The sequence below is a fragment of the Papaver somniferum genome, chromosome 4, assembly GCF_003573695.1.
Source record: "Papaver somniferum cultivar HN1 chromosome 4, ASM357369v1, whole genome shotgun sequence".
In the NCBI taxonomy this organism is placed as follows: domain Eukaryota; kingdom Viridiplantae; phylum Streptophyta; class Magnoliopsida; order Ranunculales; family Papaveraceae; genus Papaver; species Papaver somniferum.
The window spans coordinates 144321963-144334579 of record NC_039361.1 but is presented as its reverse complement, the minus strand read 5'-3'; the positions used below and the strand labels follow the sequence as shown (position 1 = coordinate 144334579).

The following is a 12617-nucleotide window of genomic DNA, read 5'->3' as shown; positions in this document are numbered from 1 at the left end:
TCTCTCTCTCTGTTTACTATTTCTTCTCTCTGACTTTATCATCGTATCTGTTTATTGCTGGGAGTATTTTTTTCCTTTTCAGTTTTTGAGGGGTCCGTACTTGTTGAACTTAGCCCCAAAGATATTATTATTATTATATATGATGATGATATACAAGTAACTGTTGATGCTTTGTGCTTTCGTTATTAAAGAATCAAACAAAAGCATGAACCTGCTAATTATTTTAAAACAAGTAATAGACAAGATTAATTGGGGGGATAAATTATCATGCTACCTAATGGAGCCCTCATCATATAGTTAAGTATATAAAAGGGATTATGATGGTTTTCTTTCAAGAGCACCATTATTTGTTGCGAAGAGTAATTTGTGCTCATCATCGCACATGTATTAAGTGGTTAATACACATCTGTGAACCTTCGTGCGCCTTCTTGTTATTCTCTTTTTGAATTATTTGGTATCATTTTGGACAAAGTAAAATCAAGTAAAGGATTCTAATATTCTTTCCTTCTCCCCCCACCATGACAAACTGGTACCCGTATTAGCAACGACTAATTATCAAATGGTTTAGGAAAAGAGTCAAGAAAGCACCACGCTGCAAAACCACAGCATTAATGGCCTGCCTATGTATCTACAGTCTGACTTTATTTAGATTCCTCATGATCATCCCTTTTTTATTACAAGTTAAGTAGTAACCCCTTAATAATAATTGTCCTGTCCATTTATACTAAACACAAATCAAATAGAAATGCACTACTTTATTTGTTTGACAATTTTGACTAGTTTTATCAAGCAAGGGCACTCACTCATGCATCATACTTTATCAAAAAATTATTGTGGGGATTCATAATTGTGCAACCAAAAATGTCATCTTCATCACCATTGCCAGCTATCCGTATATATGCATAGCATGTTAGAATTATTATTGTATTGATCAGGCAGCAGGCAGGCCCCTGCTCGAATGTCCAAATCCCTATTAATTGTTACCTGTTTAACCAACTAGCAATTTCAGCTTCTCGATACACACTGCTTAGCCATCAAGGCACGACAGACAGTTATTGCTTATACCCCTCTCTGCTCGTAACGTACATATCCTGCACCACCACCTTTAATCCGATCAACATGGTTATGACTTACGCGGTACCCTATACCTAGATAGATAGTTGAGTTGGTCCCTTGGTGAATTCATTTTGTTGGTTTTTGAATCCGTGATTCTGACTTGTGACTCCCTACCTAGCTCCTTACTGATGTGGTTGCTGTACTGTTCTACTGCTCATTATAATTAAGTGGGAGGAATCTCTCGTCTCTTTAAAGGTTGTTTTATAGATGGGCGGGGTGCGAGATTGGATTTGACTAGCAGCCCCTGTTGACATACATTACTTCTTTTTGTCCGTCTCTCTTTTTAAAATTATATGTCGACCGCGGTGATATCTCATGTCCCGTGGAATTTATTTATAATGGTGCAGAAATTTAATTAGTCTTAATAGGGCCACATATGATTTCTCTTAGTGCTAGATCATCACCACATGGTACATGCATATTAGTTAGCTAGTTCCCATTTTGCTCCTTCCATACGATTGAATAGAATTGAATTACTCCGCCCCAGGACTAGCGACGATGACAACGATATGTGAACTAGATAGATGCTTGAATGATTATGGAGAAAAGAAAAATACTTGATGCAGTTTTGGCAGATAGACACCAAGTCTCCATCCTTTATCAACTTATTCCGATTCCTTCCTCTTTTATGTTCCAAGCTATATATTTTGGATTATATAACCAGTAATTGTCAATCATGTCTTCGATAAAGACTAAATGTGATGTGCAGTGGCTGGTGCTCCACGTTTGGTTTAGGTGTGGATCAAGTCCAAATGACTAAATTAATTCAGCAATCCAAAACAGTAATGAATTGACGGCATGATGGACCGTTCCGTCGTCAGAGGTGCATGCCTCTCTTGTACCTAGCTAGAGCGATCCTATCAGATCAAATGATACCATTTAGAGAGGTGCAGGCCAGGGCTCGGGGCACGTGCTCGTGCTCAGCTAATGAGTGTAGCGTCATGGAGTAGCTAGCTAGTTTTCATTTCTTGTTTAACTTTGTATTAGGTATAATATAAGTGGGAATGTATATATTGCGTAACGCGTATATAAAAAGGACAGGAAAGTGGTGGTGACCGATGAGATGATGGTATGACTAAGGAATCGATGGATATGGATGTCACACCCTCAATGGATTCGGTGTCTTTTTTTGTGATGAAAAAGGTTAAAATGAAAAGAAAAACAAGCAAACATCGACATATTATTGTCCAACCAGCCAACCCTTGAATCGAGCTCTATCCTACATGTGATGATTCTCCTCCCATTATCTATCCATCTATCTACCTGTCTATATAATATACCCACTAACTCATTGTAAAAACAAGCGATTATTAATTGTGTTTGCTTTCAAGACATGATGATAATTGTGTATGTAGATAGCGATAAGAAACAGAAAGAAAGATACGTCGGAATTTAAACGTAAAAAATCAAAAATTATATGGTTGCTTTTTCTCTACTTTGCTTTGTTCCCTCCATTCATTTGTTTGTGAAACTGAAAAATCGATACACATCCATCGATAGAAAGACAAACAAATCTAGGTCATCTTAGCTTTGGTTTCACCCCCCATATCCATCCATTATGGCCAGTGTACACATACAATGCGTAATCCAGCACCATTACTGATTCCTTTCTTTCTTTTTTCTTTTTTTTTTTTTTTTTTTTTGTGTTGCCATTTGTGTTTATAGAATTAACTCCCACGTCCTTTTCTCATTGAGAACGTACCCTACCCTATGTCAGTGCACCTCTGTCTATAATCTAGAGTTAATCTTGGAATAAATCTATATCTACAAGCATCATTGATTTTGTCCTATTTACATACTTAATCTGGATTAATGGGACGTCAATATACTATTTATTACTCTTTAATTAACGACAACAAAAGCATATTTAGTGGCCGTCTACGCCTTCCTATAGTTATAAACAAACAAGGTAACTAGACCACTAATTGAGTTTATCTTTCTGTTTGTCTACTTTTCGGCTAAGTATGCACATATTATTATGAAAGTATACTTTGGGACTAGTACCCACCTACATGTTAATATTAAGACGTACCACTTTATTGACTCATTAATTCGAGGGTTTTCCTTCCTTTGTTGGTTGTGGTTGGCCAACTAATAGGTCACTACCATGGAATAAGGTAAAGCAACCAACATTGAAGTAAAGAAGAAAAAAGAAAAAGATAATGAATTACTAGTTGAAGACTAACATGGTAATGCCATCATCACCTCACTCACCACATAACTTGAACAACAACAGTAAGGTGATCACTGAATCACCATCATCATCGTCATACTACAATTCCACTGGATCTTTTCTTTCGTTAATTTGGATTTACTCACCACTCTTTTTCTCTTTTTATGGGTACTCTGCTTCCACCACCCACCCCCACTTCCCATCTTGAAGTTGAAACATGCATGGGATTAAACACTTTCGAATGTGTAATTTAGTTTGATAATTGTCTTTACTTACCGGCTAAAGATTCCTTAACCTTTAGCATGTTAGTTCCAGTGGTACACTGGAACTAGCATCAAAAAAAAAGAAAAAAGGATGATACACTGTTCCAGAGTTCCAGTGGTACTAAAATAAATAAATTTATTGATTTTTGACCATAAGCCATTAAGTAGATCGGAGAACATTTTTAATGAGGGCCCCCAGAAAAGAACAGACTAGTCAGAGAGATCTTATTAAAAGGGGTGTGGTCAGTGGTCACACATGAACACTATATACGTACCACCACCCATACACATCTGTACAAAAATATAATGAGATGGGACATGTTATACATATTATGCATCTTATGATTCGGGTATCTGACTGTCCTCTTCTTCTTCTTTTTTCTGCTTCCAAATATAATAAAGAGATCCCATTTACAGAGTCCTAGCCTCCTTTCACTGGGCAAATAATTAGAGAGAGGAGTGTTGCTGTTGCATTTCGTAAAAAAGTTTACCATTTCCCGGTTTCATTTCATACCAACTGCCGTGGTGAAGACGTTGAAGATTGGTTGAGTTTGCAACTCATGAAAGTAAAAAGAAGAGTTACAAAACGAGAATGGCAAGTGGGGAAGGGTTCTTTATGTTGGAGCCCTTTTTTAAAGAAAGAAGAAAACGAGATCTTTTATTGATTAGTTCTGGGAAAAAAAGTATTGTCCTCAGACAGAGACACAGACACAGACTAGCACACACTCCGTATCAGGTACGTATCTATTTTTTTCATGTATATATTAATTAATTAATTAATTAAATACACATGTTCCACCAACTGCTGCTGTTCCAGATTTTACTGCTGTTCAACCCATTCTTTATTTCTTTCTTTATGTATTTAAATTTAATAATTAATTTAATATAAATAAAAAGGGAACAAAGAAAATGCCGTTGCGGGTGGGGTTATGCCGTGACTTTCACTGACATCAATCCCATTTCGTTTCATGCATTCACAATGGCATCGATCAACCCATCAATCAGTCTATAAATGTACCATGCTCCAAATCTACTTTCCGGAAAAAGTAACATTAAATTACAAAGGAAACAAATAGTGTCTCGGTAGTTTGGCTCGTCACCACGCTTTCATTACACATGATGCTCTAGCGGCCAGGAGTAGGACCACTATCCATATACATTGCATACTTAGTCTCTTTCTTTTGGTAAACTGTAACTGTACTTACCTCTTCCCGAACTGTAATTCTGTTTTCAACTGCAGCTCCCAATTGTTATTCCAACATAGATAAAGGATGATCTGTTCTGCATCTCCAGCAGGCACCAAGCATGCCCATAGTATAATTTGGAAACTTATGTCAACACTAGTCAAGGTTGGTCTGTTACAAACCAAGTCGAGTAGGTTCGGTTTAGGTAAAAAGATAAAAAAAGTTAAATCTTTAAATTTGTTAGAGATGGAGAAATACACAAGATGATCAGAAACATAAGATTCACAAGACCGGTATTGCAACACGTCAGAATTATTTCACTTTTCCACTTAGGATTTAGAATAAGAGTAAGAATTCGTTCAAAGAGAGGTATGGATTGTTATTCGTTTTCAAGTTTTACTATTGGATAATCTTCGTTACCGATTTCGATAATAATACAACTCTAGTATTATTTCCGTCATTTCATTACCATACTGTGACAATGGTCTTCATCTAGTATTACAACTCATGTAATACTTGGTTACCAAAACCGAAAAACAAGAAAATAGGAATATACAAAGACCTCGTTTGGTGGGAAGAATTGGATTCCTAGGAATTCAATTACAGGATAATCCAGTTCTTGGAATTGGATTCAAATCCAAAAAAATAGTGTTTGGTTGAGGTAATCCAATTATTTTTGCTTTGATCCTGGAATCCAATTCCATTGCATTATTAGACCAATGCAATGGAAATCTATTGTTTTGGAGGGAATTGGATTCCTAGGAATCAAAATTTTCAATTACATAGAGTTGATTTGTACCGTTTGGTTCAAAGAATTGGTCACATTTCCCCGAAATTGGATTACAAAGAATTCAATTACTTGAACCAAACAGTCTCAAAGGGATGATCAATATAAACAAAATTTAAGCGAACGTAGTTGGGTGTACTGAGGCTAGTTTTCTCTTTACTTAAAACATTTAATGCCTTGTACTTAATGCTGCTAAAGTGTATGACATACGTCTCCGGTATTCAACAATACTTTTGGTATTCTTCGCAGCACTTCGAGGATCACCAAACATCGAACACGAATAAATGTAGTACAAACTCTTCTTTAGCTCTTGAAGACAATATGCAAACTACAATTTTTGTAGTACTAGTTTTTTACTCTAAAATGCAATCGAGAATGTGTGGAGTTTATAAAGGTTCAAAGGTGATTCTAGGAGAAACATTTTCATCAAGAGTCACATCCTTTTCCCAAGGGAATCAAATTTTAATTGAAAGGGTTTATATGAATAGACATAACACTTCACAATTTATTCCAATTTTGAATCATAATAACGATTATTCGCATATTCAAAAGTAGGGGACTGGATATGACATTACTATTATTTTAAATGGTGTAATGTACTCGAACGAAGATTTCTGGATTTGCACTAATGAACTAGACTTTCTGCGACAAGATTTTGATTTCTATGATGAGGTTATTGAAGAATCAATGATTGAGAATGAAATCGAACTGATTAAGATTGTGGAAGACCCAATTGAGCTTCCAATGATTTTAATGGTGCTGAGATTTCAGTTGAAGCATAATGGTTTTCAAAAAGTTTGATAGAGGACCACAAGAAGCATGAGGTAAACAATCCCGAGATTGTGGCAAAATTGTCTAATGCTTTCCATAATTATATAGCTACTGAAGTTGATGTAGTTTCTCGAAGAGTTGTTAACCTAACTTTTAAGAAAATACCTCACTTAGGGTTGGAGTTGTGTGCTTCTAAAGTTCTTACTGATTATTTTTCTTTTAAATATCCACCATTAGGTTTGTTTGGTCCTAGAACTGTGCATGTTGACTGAAAGGAACCGATTGAAGTTTCCATATTTTATGTTCATTATACATATACACTTCCGGAGTAGAAAAGACTAAGTATGGGAAAACTTACACCAATAATAGTTCACTAGTACTTTACTATACTAACATCTGTGTGAATCTATAATTGGAGCTACAAGTATTTATTTGGGAGGGTCCTCGAATTTTCAGATTGTTGGTGTACGGACGATAACAATAACGTTGGACTGACGCCCAACGACGTTAGACCAAGTGCAGGGTCTAAAGAAGATTTTACAGAAATCTCTCAAACTTCAAGATGCTCTTGTCAATCAACATCCTACCAGGTTTGCAGGAACTAACTCTTTCATTCATGAACCGTATGTTCCTTTGCCAGTCATTGATAAGGAGTTTGGAGACGATAAGGAATTCTTCAAAGACCTTAATATCTAAAAAATTTCTTTTGAGAATTTTATTCTTGAGAAGGATAGCTAGGGTTTGGTATAGAAAAGATTGTGATTACACATAGTTATTTCTAAAGTTTTTTTATCTTGCATGTTTTTAGATTTATTTATTTAAATTCTAGAGTTGTTGGAAGATAAACTTGCATTATTTAATCATTAGTGGTTTAATTATTACAATATTCTTATGAAATATATGTGCTTTTACGTACTCGTGAAATATATGTGCTTTTACATTCCCAGCTATATGCAGGCAATACAACAAAATTTGAAGTTAGTTCGATGAATTAAGGCCAGGATGCCATGCCCAGTTTCAACCTACGTTGCCTCTTGTTTTTGAGCTCCTTACATACGAAATATGGACCCAAGCAACGAAAGTAACAACACCAACTCAGTCGATTAAGCCGATCATCCTATGATGAACCTGCGAAAGAGGAACATTAGTTAATGTTCCCGTTTTGGCACGACACATGCTATTTTGTTACGTTAAAAGCTACAGACGCAACGTTTTGTTAGAGCAAGTCTTATGGTGGAATCCAAACTATTTCAAGTGTGGAAAAATCATGAAATGTCAAGTCCAGTGGCTTCCAAGTTGGGGTCTTCCACAGAAAATCTAAGCAAGGTTCCACGGTTTCGTGGAAGGGTTCGTGGAATCCATCTAAACGCCAATAAGAATAGCGTTAAACGTAATTATGAATTGAGCTAAAAAACGCAATTAAGAATTGCGTTTTTTTTTATCCGTAGATTTAAAATGAGTTGTTGAAATTTAACGGCTGAAAAAAAAAGCTTCATTCTTAATTGCGTGTTTTAGCTCCATTAAGAATAGCATTTCTACTATTCCACCATTACACTTGCGCTTCCATCCACAGTTCCAAGTGCTGAGGTGGCGTGGAAGATGGATGGATTCCACCATAAGACTTGCTCTTAGAGATAAAATTCAGATGAAATCGACCTACTTACCATAGTACAAATATAACAAGACCCACGTTAGTTATATTTTCTTAATCTCCCTTGTGTTTGCTTAATCTTTCATAAAATGAAAATCTTGTGCATGAATTCAATCGAATGGTTGGTACATCCATCGATCTCTACAAAAAATAAAGAACTCAAAGCCGATTTTTATCAAAATAAAGAATTTAAAGCCGAGGACAAAAACAATTCGATCCAATATCCAGATCCTGAAATTTACTTCTTCCCGATCTACATACAATTTCGCAAATCATGTTCTCTTGTAAGCAAGTGGCATGGTTACTCCCTAGATAGATGGTTAACAGGAAAAATGCTCCCCCTCTCCCTAACCCAACCAAATCCAGTCCACATTTCTGCTATACTTTCCGAAAATTCAAGCTTCCTAAAGAAACCATGCATGAACATGAACAACAACTCGTAAACTGCCAACAAAACCAAATTTATTTTTGGAAAAGAAGATCTTACCGATTGGATACATCATAGATATGTATTGTTTATTGTGGTCGAGCTCGTACAATTAGTGCAGGACTTCTACAGAGTATTTTACTGGAGGCTCCACTACCATCCAAAGCTAAAAAATTTGGGTAAATTAGTGTTATAACAGGATTACCCACCGTTTGCCATTAATGAATAATAATAACTGAAAAGGAAGAGATTTTAGATAAAAGGAAGCATACTAATTGCTCGCAGTAATAATTTTACAATAAAAAGCTAACTAATCAAGTGCAACGCCCGACTATTGCAAGGTCAGCTCATACTATAATGAATGAGATGTTTTGGTTTAATACGTTTCAGTTAGCAAGATATCATTCCCAAGAATACAAAATAATTGCAAGGGCATTTTTGTTCTAAGACATTTAGACTGCTGTTTTGGCGACAATTGCATGTGTTGTCGCATTCAAGGGTAAGTTCATTTAGCTTACACGGGGGGATGCACTTGAACAAAAAACAGATAATCATTCCAGATGGACAACACTTGAAATAACAAAATTACTACTAAGCAAGTAATCCCTGAACTGAAGAACCCGGGTAGGATGCATAGTCTATATAAGTTCAGTTTCGTGAGTCATATGTCTATTTGCTGGAGTTGCCATTTACATATATAAGAAACACATACATGCCATAGCCTAGTGTGACAATTTTCGTTCTAGACAGGGTAAGCACATCAAACATGGGGTATATAGCATTAGCATGTAAATTACAAAAGCATCTATGATTAAGAGTTAGGTTTTACAGAGTATAAACATTTACCATAGTGTATCTAAACAATCTAAACATCTATGATTAAGAGTTAGGTTATACAGAGTATAAACATTTACCATAGTGTACCCAAACAATCTAAAAATATGACATTCTATTAATAAGTAGTCAACTGATTTCTCAACATTAATTGGATAAATATGTAAAGTACAATGTGAAAAGGATTTTTAAACGTACACAGCTGGCGGTAAAGTTAACAAACCACAACCTCAAACACTGGTATACCAAATCAGATATGGGGAATAATGCAAATATATGAATACTAACCTTCTCGCATTTCTACAACGGCTGGTATTCCGATGTTGGGGTACACTTGGTATCATTTTTGTAGGATGAGTTATATTTCCATGTAATAATGGCATAACCCGTTATTCTCAGTACGCTAGACATGCGATACCCTGATAGTTTGTTCACAAAAGTGGAGCATATAACTATCAGTACCGGGCCTGGGTCGGAGTCGGCCTCGATTGGTTGTTACCAACCTGATTAGCACCCAAATGCCAATCTTCAATGTGGACCCCTTACACAGATATTCAGAGTCTTGTTACCTTACCTGTGTGCATTAAGAGATGGTAGTGGAGGAAAAACTCATAATGTATACCTGAGATTATCAGTTTTGAGTTCACGCATTCGGCAAGGATCGCAAGGCCTATGAAGGAGCTGGATGTTGGTCATGTTTTTTAAAAAATCCACCACATCTGCATTCAAAAGGTCGGAAAAGTAAAGTAATCGTAATGATAAAGAACATTGCAAACACATGTGTAATACTATTTACCTTAACATATATTTCTGAAGCTTCGACTCAAGTTCTTCAAACTCAGTGAATATAGGGGATAATGGACATGGGATAAGCATCCAAAGCAGTGATGCTGGTGTTTCCGGCCTGAAGTACGCCTCTCGGATCTTCTTTATCAAATTTCCAGATTAGATTGTTTGCCATGTCGCGTAACTCCGCTCCCTATATAAGCAAAATTGTTAGTATATGGAATTTTCAAGGTAAATTATTTTCGAAAATGGGACTATTGATCAGCAAATGGGAAGACATGGTTGTTTAACACCTGCCCAACGGTTGACCTGGGATGCTATGTTCAGTGGTTTGGTTTTGAGATACGTTCAATAGATAAAACACAAACAATTTGAAACAAATTAGACGTACTTAAATGAAAACAATGGTTCTATAAATTCTTGCAGCACATTTTACTAACGAAGAAACCACGACTGATCACTACAAACAAACCATACTACACCGTTTTGTTGGTATCCCCTATAAACAAAGAAGCATTTCAAGTCAAATCATATAGAACCATTTAGGCAGTGATATACATGTTTTTTGTTAAAGCATACATACATAACCTGATAGACACTTAGTTTTCAAGGGTAAAAGTTTGTTTTGGATGGAACATTTTCTCAAACACGTAACAACTCCATGTCCCGACCAAGATGAATACCCAAGTCATCAATTTTGGATTAATTACATGAAAAGACTAATAAGAATTAATAAAACGCAGCAGCAAAAATCAGCTGCCAAACCAAAACACTAAAACGAATGTGAAAAGCAACACCGAGAAACATATACTAAATGCAAACAGTGAGAATGAAAACATAATCAAACAGATAAAACATTGATCAAATACATGTTCTGACTACGAATAAATACCCATGTTTCCAACTTCTGATCCAGGTACCAACCAATTTACTCTAAATTTCTCTGGTGACAATCAAATCTTCTTTGTAGTTCTTCTCATAAGTAAAGCTTTCAGGGATTCCTGCAATGAGTACAGAACCTTTCAGTGCTCAAAGATATTACACCATCCACAATCACTTTTGCTAATGGAACCCCTTTCAGTCAAACCTAAAAGTAAAATAAAAGATATAATGCTTAAACAAATTAGACCCAATTCAGAAATGGACTCTCCTACAAATTTCGCCACACAAATAATTAAAAAAGATACAACAAAACCTTAATTTAGAGTCTGGAAAACATAAATATAAAAATAAAAATAAAAATGTCAATTCCTATAGACATTAACCATAACTTAGATATGAATTGGAATTCAGGATGAAATCCAATTACCTTGTTAGCGAGCAGAGAAAAACTTAAAGCTTTATCTCCTTTTGGAATTGGTATACCAAAAATGAGAGCTTTTCTAGAGAGGTATGAGTTCATGTGTTATGTTTATTCTCTGATGGTTCTCTCTGTTATAATTTTCAGTGGTTTTGATAGCTGAGCTTAATGATTATCTCATCATGGAAGCTACATATTGGGATCAGCGTATGAAACAACAGTGGGCAAAAAATGGGGATAGGAATACAAGACACTTTCACCTTTCTGCTCAACAAAGAAGAAGGAAAAATACAATCAGCCATCTTTTGGTTGATAATCAAGGTTGGATATCAGATCAGGGAGAAATTTCTCGTGTCCCAGTGAATCACTTCAAATCTCTATTTCAATAACCGGTGATAACTGATTCTCCTCAATGCTCGATTCAATGTGATTCTGTTTTCAACGTGGATAATGAGGCTTTAATTATGGTTCCAACCATGGAGGAAATACGGGTAGTAATATCAAAAATGGGCTCCTATACTTCACCAGGTCCAGCCGGGTATTCATCAGTGTTTTATAAAAAATGTTGGTCCACAGTTTGCAATGATGTTCATTCATAAAGCTGTTGAAGAGATATTCTAAACTGCTTGCCTTCCGGATCTGCTGAACCATACGAATATCACATTGATTTCAAAAATAAAAAATCCGGAATCTCGTTCAGATTTTCGTCCAATTTCACTGTGTAATGTGTTATACAAGATTGTTACCAAAATTCTTTCTAACAGTCTGAAACCATATTTGGAGGAGTTTATTTGTTGGTCTCAAAATGCATTTGTTCCAGGGCGTCAGATTGTGGATAATATCATCATTGCAAAGGAATTGTTACACTCGATGAATAATTCAAAGGCAACAAATGGTCACTTTGCATTAAAGGTGGACATGGCGAAAGCTTATGATCGTGTCAGTTGGAGTTTCTTAGGTGATATGTTGAAGATTATGGGAGTTTCAGGTACTGCACACTCTCTTATTATGACATTTGTCTCAACAGCTTCCTTCTCCATCAACTTGAATGGTTCTCCTCAAGGTTTATTCAGAAGTGAAAGAGGGATTCGACAGGGATGTCCACTCTTCCCAACTTTGTTTATAATATGCTCTCAGGGATTATCTCTTCTTATGATTCAAGCAGAAATCCAGGGTTTATATCAGGGATACAAACTGAATAGGTGGGATCCTAATATCACTCATCTAATGTTTGCAGATGACTTATTTTTCTTTGGTGAAAATACAAGAACAAATGTTAGAAACCTAATGAAGCTACTGGATGATTATGCTAAGTTATCTGGTCA

At 35.8% G+C, this 12617-nt stretch overlaps 1 long non-coding RNA gene across 6 annotated transcripts; it reads right to left on the bottom strand.

The window, feature by feature from the left end:
• Nucleotides 1–7139: 7139 nt before the first annotated feature.
• On the bottom strand, nt 7140–11963 carry LOC113271462. Of its 6 annotated transcripts, XR_003322167.1 has the most exons (7): nt 11302–11951; nt 10885–11079; nt 10003–10185; nt 9495–9925; nt 8433–8538; nt 7959–8349; nt 7140–7422 (listed from the first exon to the last, which is right to left on the bottom strand). It is a non-coding gene; the product is annotated as an uncharacterized LOC113271462 (long non-coding RNA). The 6 variants fall into 6 exon arrangements; XR_003322169.1 differs by having other exon boundaries at nt 8433–9925; nt 10917–11079; nt 11302–11963; XR_003322168.1 differs by having other exon boundaries at nt 7959–8086; nt 8433–9925; nt 11302–11962.
• Between the last annotated feature and the right edge of the window lie 654 nt (nt 11964–12617).